Below are 15,846 nucleotides of genomic sequence, written 5' to 3'. Positions count from 1 at the left end.
CAAAAGTGTGAGACAAATAATATGTTTATACGGATATCTTAAGTGGTCTGCAGTTCTGATACCCCTGTACTTATTAACAGAAACTAACTCATTGTAGAGCACTCGCGCTTAAAAAATGTTAAATACAGTTAATGCAATATTAATCGCCCTTTGGTGATATAAAATGCAATATTTTCAGGCAGCTATCGAGCTTTTCTAGAGGAAGAGCTGATGAAAAGAGTCACAGCTGAATAGTGGAGAGAAAAAGCCCTGTATTTATTGCTTTTGTTTGGCTTTTGGCTACAGAGACAGGAACCTTCTAATGGGGTAAGGACATTTATTTTATCTGCAATCTATTGCTGCGAGAGCAGGGGCGGCAGATGGGGCTGGTGCGATAGTCACAGTATAATTTAGAGCAAATCCTAATAACTAATAATGATTTATGTTAATTTTGATCACTTATGCGACTTTACCAAAGCGTTGTGATGAAAGAAAGAGAAAGAGAAGCAGAATGTGACGAGGAGCTCTGAGGCTGAGATTGGAGCTCAACTATCCTGCTTAAAACGTGTTTTATGAGTTAGCAATGGAAATACAGGCATTTAAAAAAGCAGGTCGGATCCATTTGACTCTGGGCAGAGGTATATCCCCAGGGCTTTCATTTCCTCCGGAAAGATACCTAAATCAGAGGAACCGTGATGCCTTTGAGCGGGAGTCTCTTTCATTCCAGTTTTAAAGAAAACAGATATGTTCCAATTGTTTCATTTGCTTATATTCAACTAAGGGTGTGTGTGTGTGTGTGTGTGTGTGTGTGTGTGTGTGTGTGTGTGTAGGGGAATTAAGTGTGTGAGAGACTCCGAGGTTTGAAATCAGCCTTAGCGCCTATGAGCAGGCTCTCGCGCATCGTCGCCACGCCTTATGCAAAAGTTTTATTACTGGGTGCTTAAACAAGTTGCCCTTTCTTAATCTTCACTTCCAACCTGGTATTTGTTTGTCTAGAATCAACTTTTGGGAAGCTTCGCTTTCTCTACCTCCCGTCTTTCCCCTCTCCCAAGGGATTCCAAGGCTTTTAAACTTAAAAGTGCTTCCCCTCTTCTCATCCTTCTGGTTGCGTGGCACGGGTTCAGAACCCCAGGGGCTGCCAACGGGGCGCAGTTCTGCACAGGGATGGACGATTTTCGGCTGCCACGCAGTGCAATGCAGAGGGTTGGAGCGATTTTGAAAGGAGGGTACGCCTTGCTCCTGGCAATTTACTTTTTCGGTTACCTTTCGCGCGTTTCAACGCCTCGAGGCTTAGTTTGAAAGTAAAACAGCATCAAAGCACCTCCTTATTAGTTCTGTATTTGAGAAATCTGAAGATGAAACTACCTAAAAGGTTTAATAGGGCGGAACAGCATTTATTTGCCAAGCAAACAGCCAGAGTACAGTTCAAAAGGGGTACAGTGGTTTATCAGCAGGAGGCTAGAAGGACAAGAACGTTGGGTAAAGGGAATTTCAAGCTTCAGTTACGACGGTAGTGAATTAAATAAGCTTCAAGTGGGATGTCTGCTTTGATTTTTAATATCATCTCTGTCACCAAAAATGTATACATACATACATGTGTCTCTATATATTATGTGTATATATGTATGCATATATGCTTCCTTCACCTTTCAGAATTGTTGTCAAGATTTTGTTTGTTTGTAAGTTGTAGATTCTGTAGAGCAATAGTTATCTCTCCTGGGATTTGATCTGCAAATACACTTAAAATATAATCACATCTTTTAGAGTCCATACGTTCATCATTTCCTTCTTTTTTCTGAAGCTACAGATGTAAAAATACACTTAATTTCTTCTATTAGGGAAAAACATCAAGCTACATGATTCAGAGCCGTTTCTTTCCTAAACATTATGCTGCATTTTGTTTTCACTTTTGAATCATCTCTATCAGCAACTGTACTGTTTTTGTACTGTTAGTATTCCTGGTGTAAAGAGGACTTTAAACAAAATAAATCTTTAAACAAAATAAATCCAGGCAGCTGACGTTGCCTGTTTACTGATAATACTCAGGAGCTGGTGCGTGTTTGTGAACCTGAAGCTGTGCTTCCACGCACATATCCATAGACAAACAGATGTAAACACAGTTTCTCCTGTTGTTGTGGATTGCTGTGTTGAGTGTAGCTTAGAAAGAGTCTCCTGTCTCAACTTTACTCTGGTTCTGTCCCAGTGTTTCGGTACCAGAAGAAACTCCCTTAAAATTGAAGAGTGGTGCATTATTGAAACTCTCTATCAAACAGCTCTGGGGTGCAGCCTTTCTGAACATGCCGCTCTAGATGAGGTCTGACTGTCTGACTGCACATAAGCCCCTAATATGTTAATGGCCGTAGGGGATGCCTAAGGTACTATCTCAAGCTGCTTCGCACACCATATGTCAGGCCGTTAGCCACATGGATCTATTAATCAAAAAGAGCTGGAGAGGGAGAAGAGGGTCTTCGAAAGGGGGCGAATGAGAGCAATGGGGGAGGGGGAAGAGGGAAAGAGAAAGCATTTAAAAGACCCATCATTTTTGTTTCTTTTATTAAGAAATAAAAATGACTAAAGAAGACTCAACCACTGCAGATTTCCTTTTCTGACAAGTTGAAGATGGTCCACAAATCTCTACTAAAAGAATTGGGATAGTATCTGGTTCTATTAAAATAAAAGGCAGTTTTACCTGGAGGGTCCTGTTTAGAGTTCCTTTATTGCAAAAGTTTTATAAGCAAGACTCTACAGAAAGTTACTTTTGTTATGTAGTTTGTTTTGTAGATGAGCTTTATTAAAAATAGTGGGGAAGGTGGAATGAGGCAAGTATGTGTTTAGGGGATGGGGGGGCAAGGAAGGAGGTGTCTGGAGGATTTGTAATGAATACATAATTCATCAGTATATATCTGCATGGACAGTGGAGTTTATACCACTTTTAGTTCTTCTGATAGTAAATGTAAAGTGTTTACATTTTGGTCCCTTCCTTTAAGCTGGCTTTATGAAACTCAAGAGTCTACAAGGTGCAAAAAGTATTTAATTCTTTTAGGAGGAGAGGAAATGGGAAAACATTTAAAACCTCCATCTTTCTCACTTCTGCTTTGTTTAGAGTTATCTCTGCCCTGTGAATGTTTTTGAAAAAATTGGTTAGATAAATACTTTCAAAAGTTTGCACAACCTTAGAATTTATGTACTCAGCATAGAGATGGTATAAATGAATCACATGGACTTAAGCACATCTATAAGAAAAGTTTGGATTTTTTTTTTGAAGTGCTGAATACATTTGCCATGTGCCACAAACTTACCATTTTGGGGGAAATCAAATGAAAGTACTGATTTTTAAAATGTCAGAAACTCAGAAACAGAGCAATGAAAGGAAAACATATAGGTGCCTAGATTTAAAAATCGGGTTCCTTTCATGTGTTACCTGGGGATAGAGAAAATAGGAAATCAAATGTCCATTCAGGTTTTATTATTTTTTAAATTGATAGTGATGGTGAACCATATGAAGACTTAGTTTCTGGATTATTAATTTTAAGTTTGCCATCTATAACTAATGATAAAATTTGGGAAGGGATACTCTTGAATATGATTTTTAATGTTGTCATGATTAAAAAGCGTTTTACTAAATTAGTTAATTTATAAGATAATGAATGAAAAGTTTATTAATCTCAGGTTTTTAAGTGTATATATATGCAAATGCTTGATTTATATATATTTGAGAACACAGATTATTCACCCAAACCACAAATCCTTTGTCATTATCATAGATTCATAGCACTCTTATTATATTGGACTTGAAAAAGAGAGGGGCAGCAGAATGTTCTTATGATTTAAAAATACATTAAAGAAGATACTTGTGAGATTGTGCTCAATGATAAACAAAAATCATATAAATGACATCTGTTACATTGCTTATAGTACATAAGTAGAGTTCTTTGTACTGTATATTAGATTGGATGTATTAAATAATTTTTATTTTCACAAATGTACCTATTATTATTATTATTAGAAGCAAACTCTCAATTACAAGGAAGTAAGCTCTCAGTTATTAAGTGCCTTTAATTAAAAACACCAGTACATGTGGTTGTTTGCTTTGGCTGGAAAATTGTCTGTAATTCTTTTAGTTAAAAAAAGAAGCATTTAAAAATAGAGAATTGTGTTGTAGAGAACTGAGAACTGCAGTCAATCTGTAAATATGAGGGGTTCTAAAGCACTATATTTCATCCAGGAGATGATGAATACATAAAGACTGGATCATCCTGAATCTCAGGAGTAGCTGCATAGAGAGAAACACTTATTATCTTGAAATTTTGGTGCATGCCACACGAGCCTTCATTTCTTTCCCTGTAGTTAAAAGGTAGCTCATATATCTGTCGCATTGGGTTTCCAAAGACTCGTAACTTAATTCCTTCAGGCTATTCATCAGCACAGTAATTAAACTAGCAAATGGATGTAAATAAAGTGAAATTGGTTTCATGACAGATGAGGCGAAGAGGCCTCTGACATGAAACAAGGCAGGACAATAATGATTTCGGCAGCATCAGGCTATGGAAGGAACCCCAGCTGGATTTATTAGGTGCTGCAAGTGATTTGCTGGAAGCGGGCAAGACATGAGCACTCTTTAATTTGACAGGAATTTTGCATCCTAAAGAGCATATTGAAATATAAATCCAAAAACAAGTTCAGGCAAAATGTAAACAAATGCATTATTGTACTGAAGGTACTATTCAATATTAAAAAAGAAAGAATAGAAGACTACACCCCCCCCAGCAGAAGAGCTTCAATTGCACAACTTGTTTGCCAATTCTGAGGAGTGACAAAATAATTATGAAATGTTCCTTTCTACTTATGAATTCTATTGTTATTTTAGGGCTGGCAATTTTGTCTTTCTAGATTTATTTACTTGAGAACACAACTAATACAATTGATGATTTAAAAACCAGCACAATGAAAACATCTGTAGAAATTATGGGTACATGCACACCTGAGAGGGAAATATGACAAACCGGGAGAGAAACCCACATGGGCAACTTACTTCACAGACTGCAATTACTACTGCATTTAAATAAAATCTGGGATAAAGATCTGGTACTGTTTTATTGCCTCTAGTGGTCTGTGCCTGGATGCCCAGAAAACAAATTTCTAGCTACAGAGAGAAATTGTCTTAAGCCCTTGATCAGACGAAGCTTTAAAATCGAATATAGGTTTGTCCTTGTAAAGTAAGCAGTTCCATAGATTAGAGGGGACCAAACTATAGCCGAAAATTGAGAAACAAAAGGAGAAGGTGCAAAGAATGAGCTCTTGGCTGCCTCAACAAGACTAAAATGGAAATTGAGTCACCAGTTCCACTACAGTAAGACAGTCACACACAGAATAAATAAAAGGCAGCTTTTCACACTAGGAACAGATTAGCTTCTTTCTCCATGAAAGAATGAGAAATGAACTGCTTTATGCTTAAATGCAGTCTCAATTATTTAAACCCCCTTTCATGAGGAGCAAAAGCCTCCAGGAGCGGTGCCCTCCTCTACCACGAGATTCACGCAAGATTTTCAGCACCGTGGCCAGGTCCCGGGCTGCAGCAGGATTGGCGGGGGCAGGGGGTTGGGGGCGGAGGCGGAGGCGGGAGGAGGAAAGTGGATAGCTGTTGACCCCAAAAGGTGAAATCTAAATACTCCTGAAATTCTACGGGCGGTTTAATTATTTAGCAGTGGATTCAGATCCACGAGTGGGATACTAACGTGACCCAAGTCCTCAAATCATTTGGAAAGCTGTGTTTTAAAGGAAAGGGTGGGGAAGAGTAGAAGAGTAGGCTATTAAAACTCTTAATGAAAATAAGATCTTTAAAAAACTAAACTAAACTAAACACCCACTGCATGCTCACTATTAGGAAATAGTGGGTGACTTTCAGGCCACGAAGGAATTTATAATGAAACTCAATTGGCTTTCTCCCTGAGCCTGTCCCTTTTTTTTTTTAAACAGAAAAATATGCCTAATTATTTTAAAGTTCTTTTCCAATAGCAAGGCAGAGGCAAGTCCTTTAATTATAATACAGTCTGAATAGGGGGAGCATATGGAGGAGAATGTCAAGAAGAGGGTGCCAGGGGCAGATCCTCAGAAATCTGTATTCATTTCAGGCTCTTATTTGTTCAGTAATCTCTACCATCATAACTAAATCTTGAAGCACTGATGTAGTTCGAGTTGTTGTTGACTTAACGTCAAAATTCAATCACTGGGGGTTTTGCATCAGCCGGGCTACTTATTTGTCTAATAAATCCGTCATTTTGTAAGAAAAATATTTGAGCAGCCGTACTTGACCTCTTGGTATCCACAAGTCACATTTATTTCTCCCAGTTTACAAATGCAAAATCGAGATGATCATCTAATGCCTGGAGGAACTGTGTTGATTTCTGATTGGATTTTAGATGGAAATGTCTATTTTAAATACCTTGTGATTAAATTGTACATATAATAGAACCCATGCATTTTAAGCTGCTTCCTGCTTGGAAACTTAACAACCTGCACTACTAGTCACACATACCAATGCCAAAAAAAAAAAAAAAAACCCCACAAAATACCAACCTACCTTTTCCAAACAAACACTTAAATTCAGTCTTAATTGTAAGACTTTATTAAAACCAGAGTCTTATATCTTCTTATCTTAAAATAGTTCTCTCAGTAATAGATATTCACCCCAGAAAATGTTTCAATTCCGGGAGAGTAAGGCTTCATTATCTCTATCCCAGAGACAGCACACATAGGAGAATTCATGGCTGGCTCCTCAATCTCAGGGCTGCAGTGTGGACTGTACTGCCAAACTGTAACTCAAGTTCAAGGAAATCCATATCTCCGCTTCTGAATACTATTAGTCAAGGAAAATAATGTTATGTTTGATTGAACTGATTTTATTCTCCATTATAGCAATGTGTTTGCAGATTGCTTGACAATATTTTTTTCCACCCCTCTCCCACCTGTTCTTCTTCTAACAGCTTTCAGTACAAAGACCCTTTCACAACTCAAGAATCATTCTGAAATCTTTTGCTAAGTCACAACGCACCATTGGAGAGTCTCTCTATGTGGTGTTGGGGAGAATGAGTCATCACCCGGACCCTATCTGTTGTGGCAGAGTGCTTGGCTAAACAGAGACGCCTTCAGAAGTCAGACAGGAGAAATGATTTTGCCAGTTGGTGATGAGACTGGGCTAACTGAGGCCTCGGAAACCTAAACAACTGAACACAAACTTTTTATCGACGAGGCGTGTCCAGAAGATGCAGCCCGCTCGCTTGGCTGGGGTGGGTAGGGTGTAGACTGGTTGCACCTCGGCGGAGGAAGGAGCAGGAACTGAAAAACCTTTTCTTTTGCTTTCTTGCCCAAGGGCCTGCGTGCCTGTGAGTGTGTGTGTGTGTGTTCTATTCAATAACTGGGAGATGTGTAGACAAAGTGTTGGTCCAGCTTGTTTGTATCTGAAACCGTGTTGGTGGTTCGACCCCATATACAAGAGAATTCAAGCCTAAAGTGGCCAGTATAAGGGGAAGGTCCCTGAGCCCCCGCTGACTCTGCCCTCGCTCTGCCCTGGCTTTCCCTCCCTCCGAGCCCCGCGTGGGTTCCGTCCGAGTTTGGCGTTCGTACGTTTCCCTCGCCTGCTCTGTTTATGCTTGGAATTCCCAAGACTTCGGCTCCTCCATCATGGTGATGAGAGAGGCGCTCTTCCCGAACGCTTCGGCGCTCCCCTGCCCTGACCACCCGGGAGCTGAATCCCTGCGAGGGGTTCTGGCGCCGCGTCTACGCAAGGCAGGGCTGGCGCGCAGCTTGCGCTCTCAGGGTTGGGATGCTTGGGCTGGGGCGACCCAGGGAGTTCCGCTTTTCGCCGCGGGCGAGTGTCCCGGGTGCGCTCTTGCTTTCTGCTCTTTTCCCCCTGAGACCTGGAGGGGTCGCTAGTGAGCAGCAAACGTCGCGCGCGGCAAAGGGGGCTAGAGAGTTTACCCGAATTTCCTGCTTCAGCACGCTGTAAGCGTGCACTCCTGAAGCTTAGTAGGTGCCTGTTACTGGCCAGTCCTATGGGGAGGCTGCTGGGATGCGGGAAACTGCCCATTATGTTCATTTCTGAGCCTTTTTCATAAGCATTTCAAACCAGTTCCAAACCAGCCGCCCCAAATCTTGATTACTTCATTTTCCCCTCATAGGACTAAGGCATCTCATATATTCAGCAAGACACTGAATACAACACAGAACAAAACAATCCTTAAATTTAGGCCCACCCTTCCGTGTGACAGCAGCAATCTATGCGATTCGACTCCCAGTTCCAAGGCTTGTAGAGGCTAGGAGGACGAGATTATGTCTCTGTGGTTTATGCCCTGGCTCTGGCTGTTCCAGTATGAGGAGGTGAAGGAATCATTATTTAGTATGTGACAAAACCGATCAGCCTGGATTGGCAAATTTCCTCAATATCTGTTCTGTTACAAACACGTACTGTTGGGGTTTCTGAGTCGTTCTCTTCTCGCGTCTCATTCCCTCCTCCCAACTTCCCCTCAGCGCGTGAGAGAAACGTGGAGGAGGTGATCCTGATGTTCCCTGGCTGTCTGTCTCCTAGCGGATTCTCTGTTTTGCCTTCAGATGTGGAGCTGCTGAGGGAACTTTATTCCTTGAGTGTGGTTAGGCTGAGAAGACAAGGAAAGTGTCTAGGAAGGCCCACCTCCGTGAGCTTTGTTGCTGGCGGAAGTGTACGCAGACCTCTTCTTGGCTTGCAGATTCTTCTCCATCCCCTGGAGTATTGGTGGAAAGACTTCTGTATTTCCGTTGGTTTCCTTTAGTTTCCCAGAGTCAGTCACTCCATCGGAAGCTGGAATTCTGTGCAAGGATTGTATTAGCCAGCAAAAAGGTAGTTGTGGCTGGTGAGATAGTTTGGAGATGGAGGAGGGCAGAATGTTCCAGAGAGAGAGAGAGATTTTTAAACCCAGATGGTCCTACACTTACGAATGTATTAGGCATCATTTCTTGGAGAAGCTTGATTAAAGTACTCAAAATTTCTACCTGTAGGGTTTTGAAGTTAGCTTCACCTGCATAAAGTAGTGGCAAGTTTGTGAATTTCTTAATGAGAACAAAGCTGGAGTGAAAAGGAGGAAGTACTTTTGCAGTTTGAAAATATTAATGCTAGCTTGTGGAAATGGATGGACTACACTGTAGTTATTAACAACTTATAAAATCTTAAATCAATACAAATTAATTTAATTATGATTTGTAATTGCATTATGCACAATCAATTTGAAACATTACATTAAAGATAATTAGAGCTGGGCACCATCACTTGTCACTCCCCTAATAGCTTAATGAAAAGGAATGTCGTGTACCACCTTTGGGTTAAACCTGTAAATTAGGATAAATGCTTGTTTTCCAATAAAAATGTGGTAAAATAATTGTACATTTAATAGACATTTTTATGACTCAATTGTGAATGTGAAATGGATTTTTTCATGGGGAACTGTATTATTTTTTTTTCCATGGACCTACTTAAGTATTTATTAGGGTTGATTGAGCTGTCAGTGTTCTTTTCAGGATCAGACCTCCAGGATTTGAATGAAGACTAACTTTTATGTAAAAATATCATGCTGTCCTCGAAGCTTGTGCCAAGAGGTCACTGCAGATGGAGGTCCTAACTTAGCATAATGGGTTTAACATTTCCATGACATCATCAGGGAATCTGAAAGGAGTCTAAGGATAATCAGAGTGGTCATTCAGAAGAACAGTAAATATTTTATGAGGATATATAGAAGACAGGAAAGATGGTCAGAAAGGTGATTCTAAGCTCCTTAGAGTTCCGTGAAAGGCTTCTCAGTTGCTCGAAGTTAAAAGAGCTACTGCATATTCTTATATTAGTGAGACCCATTCTAGACACTCAGAATAGAACCCAGATTGGGTACTGGTTTGTATGTGATTATTTTTGTTTCCTGAACTCTGCATATTTCATCAAGTCACCTGTATTTGTCCTTTATATGCTTACAAACAGAATACACATTCATTATTCCTGGGACTATTTAAGTTTGTTGATTTCCCAATATTATCTAGTTCTGCAAGACAAGTTCTTTATTTTTAAGATGATAATTGAAATTACCAGAAGCATATCAGGAGTGCTTGTGAATTAGATGAATTCAGTAAACTCTATTAATTATTTGTTTTATTTTTTGCCCTTTATTAAATATAATATTTGGATTCCTATATTACTACAGGTGTTTAGATGGGACTCACTCTTATCCACCATTAAATTTCTACTTCCGGCCCCAGGCAGGCATTAAAATATCTATTTATCTCTATCTCTGTCTCTTTCTATCTATCTAGAGAATGAGAGAGAGAGAGAGAGAATAAACAATAAAAAAATCCACGAAACTATGTGATTCAGAATCTTTAACATCTTCTCTAAATTATGATCATTTTTATTTCCAGACAGATTTTACATGAAAGAAATAAACTTATTTTGTTATTTGAAAAGTAGACACACCATTTTTCTTCAAGGATATTTTTAAGTATCCTGGAAACTTGCTCAGGCCTGTGGGTTTTTGTTTTTAATCTCACTTTGAATTAATTTTATTCAGTGTCTTACATTAACCATTAAAATGGATATTTTAGGCTCAATTTCAGAAAAGCCCACTGGAGTGAGCATTGAGTCTTCATAAATGTATTTGTTTATTATTATAAGACATCCTTTTGACACTTCTGAAAATAAAAGAACTTTTATCATTCTCTGCAGAGGACATAAAATGCATTAAATGTTGGGAAAGGTAGACAGAATATTTTAAACTCCACAATTTAATCTTCTCTCTCCCAAAGTTGATCTTTCAACATCTTAAGGATGGGTACATCCTTAGAAGCTCAGGTGTTGTCATGCCATGAAGCCTTCCGTGATCGCCCAGTCAGGAGGAAACCTCCCTGTGAATTCTGAGGCACAGTTTTCCTTCTTTGATCTCTTAGCTCAAGTTGCCTTCTATTGTAAAGACATGTTTTGACTCCTGCCTTTCTGCCATAGTAAAGACTTCTCAAGAGAAGAGAGTTTATCTTTTCTATCTCATACTTCCCAGAATGTCTAACACAGTATTACATATAGTAGATAATAAAACTTCATGCATACATGAGTTAAGAAATGGGCAGTTTTTTTCTGATTATCATATTGAACACATGTGTAAATAATGCAGTTTCTTGCTCCTCTTTTGTATAATTCCATTTTACCCTGGTGATTTCGCATGCAGTGGACAAATGGCATCACTGACCTTTTCAGACTGAGGTTATTCTCATCTTTATATTTCACCTTAAAATTATATTGTGTCAATTAGAATTCAGCTCCACAAAACTCATTATAGTTGAATTTTAAAGCAATTTAAAAGATGTCAATATTTTAAATATTGTGATTGTCTTTACGTAATTAGTGGAAATCACATTTGTGCACTTGCCTCGTATCATTGCAATTGGCTAGGAACTGTTCTCCTGACCAAAACCCTGATCCCTTTGCCCAAACCCCCAGCGTACTCCATTATTTGTTCCATCATACACCGATCTTGTCTTAAAAAACTTGGTATTACATGATTGCCAGATATTAACTTGAGAATGTCTCTGCATGATTTATCCTTTCTTTCCCCTTTGTACAGTCACTGAATATTGCAATGCAATGATTTCTGCAAGTGGGCCACTCAAAATTCAAATAAATCATTCCTTTATAAGATACAAAGTTTAATGCACCAGTTAGTAAGTTTTGCTTCTTGGTAGTGGAGCCCAGCAAATTTTACTTTCTGACACATTTTATAACCCTTCGGAGTAGGTACAGTAATTACAACTGACTCAACTTCTACACCCCATTGGTGCCAGGCTCTGCTCTGTCTCTCTCTGAGAATGCTTTTGATTGCAACTGAGTAATTTTTAGTGATTGATACTGTGATTTGATCAGTGTATCAAATGTTACAGTGTTATTTTCTGGGACTCTGATGCCTTTTGGTTTCCTTTGCCCTAAACAAAGGGAAGGCTGCTAAAAGTGAGCAACATAAACATTTTATTTGATCATATCTGCTTTTTAATATAAAATCCATCTTGCATTTTAAAACACCAAAGAAATTTTACTTGCAATGACTCTTAACTCTAGTTCCTCATCTGAGGAATGTCTCTCATGCTCCAAATTTTTCTTTGTCTACAACAGAGAAGAAAACACAACGTTTCTAGGTCCAATCCTTTTCACATTAAACAAACCCCCCAAAAGGAAAATGTACCAGTTCCAGGCCTGAACATTGTATTTCATGAATTGAAGCCAAGGTGACCAAATATTTTGTTAATCACAGTCCTTATTTTCTTCACATCTGGAACTGTTTGCCAAACAAAGGGAAGGCAAAAACTCCACACTTATACACTTCTGCATTAAATGTCGAAACGTTAAAAAATTAGATTAGGAAATAGATGAATATAATGACCTTACTCTCAATCATATGCTGCTAGGTAAGTGTTTGAGAAGGAAAAATTGCACTAATGAAGCTATTTGAAGGCTTTTGTGGACAACTGCTTCCTCTTTGAAGATTAAATGAATGATGTTGATGTGATTAATCTTAGTACAGGGAGTGATGCAGCAGCTAGAAAAATACCTTGGTGATTTTCATAATTAAACTGAATCAACATTTCAAAGAAATGCCAGTGTTATCACTTGTATATTAGAATTACATTCATTAGACAGAAGAAACAAATAATTTGAGCAAACAAGATTTTCCTTTTGGTGTACTGAGACTTCTGTCATGTCTCAGAGTATCTTACTATAAATCATCATTACTGTTTAATTTTGTCCTTGCCTTTTTAGCTGTTTTTGTATCTCTGTGTGCATGTGTAGTGCTGTTAATGAGTCAAAGCATCTTGCTTCCCTTTTAGTTATTTTCCAACCTTTCAATTTTATTTTTTTCTTAACTCCACTTCCACGGTAGCTGTCTGCTGACTGTGAACTTAAATGGATAATATTTTAAAAATCCAATTTCTAATAAAACAAGATTTCTTGGAATTGTTTGGCACCCAGCAAAAAATTGAGAAAATCATGGCTCTGGTGTCTCCACATATCTTTGATGTATTTAGAGCTCCCAGTGCAGTATTACCTTGATGCATTTATTAGTTGTTAAGGAATTTCTGGAAAAAAAAGTTTTTCTTTTTTTCATAGAAGGGTAATTCCAGCAGAGAATCACTTTTTTTTTTTTTTGGTGTTTTCTGGATAATTTACATGAGAGTTATCAGCACCATTCTCAATCCATTCAACTGTGGGAAATTGCCTTGGTAGATCAATGAGAAATAGTTCTACTGCCTCTTAGAGCAAGTCCAGGTTAGCTTCAGGGGTCAAGGATGACTGCATCAGTAGAGACACAGGCTGCCACTTGTTCTATCACCACTTTAAATTATTGGAAAGGGTCCCTGGTGACTCCTGGTAACCCTGATATTTGCAGTTTTCCCCCGGCTATTGCACAGTCTTTCCTTTCCTGCATGTTTAATATAAATAAGAGATGCTTCCTTTGATGTCTTTTTCTTCAGGGACCCCAATTTGAGTTCAACCTACAATCTTAAGTAAAACGAGTTTGGTACCTGGTACTGACTCACCGCTGGTTGAAAATACCCAGCCCAAACTTTTTTGCCTCCTACTTTGTGATGCAGAAAATGCCAGAATAATCAGGTGCTCAGTAGCTCTGGAACAAAGCTTCTAAAATAAACAATGTGCCAAAATTGATCTAAGATGCGGTGCATGTCCCCTGCTAGAACTCCTCCACTAAATCATGATGTGATGGTCTGGAGTCTGTTGGCAATCTTCACGTAATTGTCTGCATGAGTGTGCTTGAGATGCCTGACGGCCACCCAGGCCTGGAAGTTGCCAGCTAACCATGATAGCAGATGAAAAATGAGACTGGCTTATCACATTTGGGACTGTAGGATGTTCCGTTGAAACAGACTCTCAGCACCCTCAGGCTACCCAAATCAAATCGGGAGAATTACTGAACTAAAGCACACTTTTACCTTGGATCCTCCCTCCCATGCTTGTCACTGGTGACCACAGCAGTCACAAGAACGGGGGAAGGACAGAGAACTGGGGAAACTCAAGATGCTGGGATGTGAAGAGACCACCCAGAGGAGGGGAGCCAAGAAAACCTATCTTCTGCAGGCTATTTGCCACGAGGCAGATGGGGAAACCAAGAGAGCCTGGCTGCAGGAGGAGGGAGGGATTCGATTTGCTTAGGGAGCAGACAGTCTAGGGTAAAACCAGCATAAAGGAATGATGGGGGAAGGAAAAAGGGAGTGAGGACTTCGAATAAACATGCAAAGGGTAAACGAAATGATTATAGTGGTGGGTGCAGCAAACAGTCCTCAACCAGTGAGGAGCAAGCATGGTCTGAGAAAGGAATAGAGAAGAGAGAGTGAAAATTAAGGAAACTGCAGAAAGTAGAGCTGCCTCATGACTAACTGGAAAGTCCTGTATCCTTGAGAGGAAGCTTTTCCGGAGAACTCTGCAAATATAATTCACCCGACTTGTCTGCTGTCCAGTTTCAGAGAGCTGAGGGCGGAAGGAGATAATTGCTCAATAAATCATTCTTAGCAGGCACACTTTCTCTTTTCTGGAACACTGTAAGAAGCTGGAGAGATTGAGAGGTTATGAAATTGCTCCCCATTCTCCATCCAATATTCTGGCATGTTCCTGAGCTCACCTACTCCCCCCTCTTTCTTAACTTTTCTGGTGACACACTTAGACACCCTGCCTTCTTTGACTTCACCCTTTCTCAGCCAGCTCATTTGTAATGTTGCCTTTTCCCTAGAGATGACTTAGATGGGTTCCCATTTCTCTCCCCTCACCTCCCTTTTTGCTTTCTGCAGGTAGGACACAATTACTTTTTGCCTCTCAGCTGATTTTTCTTTAGGAATGATCTTCCAAAGAGAAGGTGCCATTGAGAAAATTTCCTTCGGTTTGCTTTTCCTCCAGGCCAGGTCTCAATGGTTCTAACCACATTTTAGCTTAAAAGCCAGTCTGTTATATCTCTAGGAGACAGAGATCACAAAGACAGAGTCTACATCAAAATGGACTGTCAGTTGGTACTGAAAACTCTGGCTCTTTGGATGCCATTTCCCCATCCACCTGAAAATCAACCTGCATTGATCTTTACCTTACAGTCAGTATTGTCCCCTGTTCAACTTTGTCAACAGTGAATTGATCATTCAGAGATCTCTACACCTTGAGGGAAACTTTGTTTGTGTAGAGTGTAACAAAATACATTTTTGAGATACTGTCTTTTTTTTTTTGAAGTATAGTTGATTTACAATGTTGTGTTAGTCTCTGGTGTACAGCATAGTGATTCAGTTATACATACATATATATATATTCTTTTTCATGTTGCTCCTCATTATAGGTTATTACAAGTTATTGAATATACAGTAGGACCTTGTTGTTTATCTACTCTGTATATAGCAGTTTGTATCTGCTAATCCCAAACTCCCAATCTATCCATCCCTCTTTCCCTTCGGTAACCAGAAGTTTGTTTTCTAAGTGTGAGAGTCTCTTTCTGTTTTGTAAATAAGTTTGTTTGTGTCATTTAAAAAAATTCCACATACAAGTGATGTCATATAATACTCGTTCTTCTCTGTCTGACTTACTTCACTCAGTATGATAAACTCCAGGTCCATCCTGAGATGATGTCTTTTAACCCGATTGTAATCTCACCCTCTTAGGGGTTCGGTTTTCACTAGAAATATTCTGGATTTCTATACCCTTCCTCATCCTGAGTATCTCATCTAATTTTCCTTCATCCCCATCCACCCTGATCAGATTGACCTCTTTACTCCCCCACGGGCACTTCATGCTCATCATTTGTCTTATTGCCAGAATTCCTT

The sequence above is a fragment of the Vicugna pacos genome, chromosome 14 (assembly GCF_048564905.1).
Source record: "Vicugna pacos chromosome 14, VicPac4, whole genome shotgun sequence".
NCBI lineage: Eukaryota > Metazoa > Chordata > Mammalia > Artiodactyla > Camelidae > Vicugna > Vicugna pacos.
The sequence above is the reverse complement of the archived record's forward strand: the minus strand, read 5'-3'. Positions refer to the sequence as shown.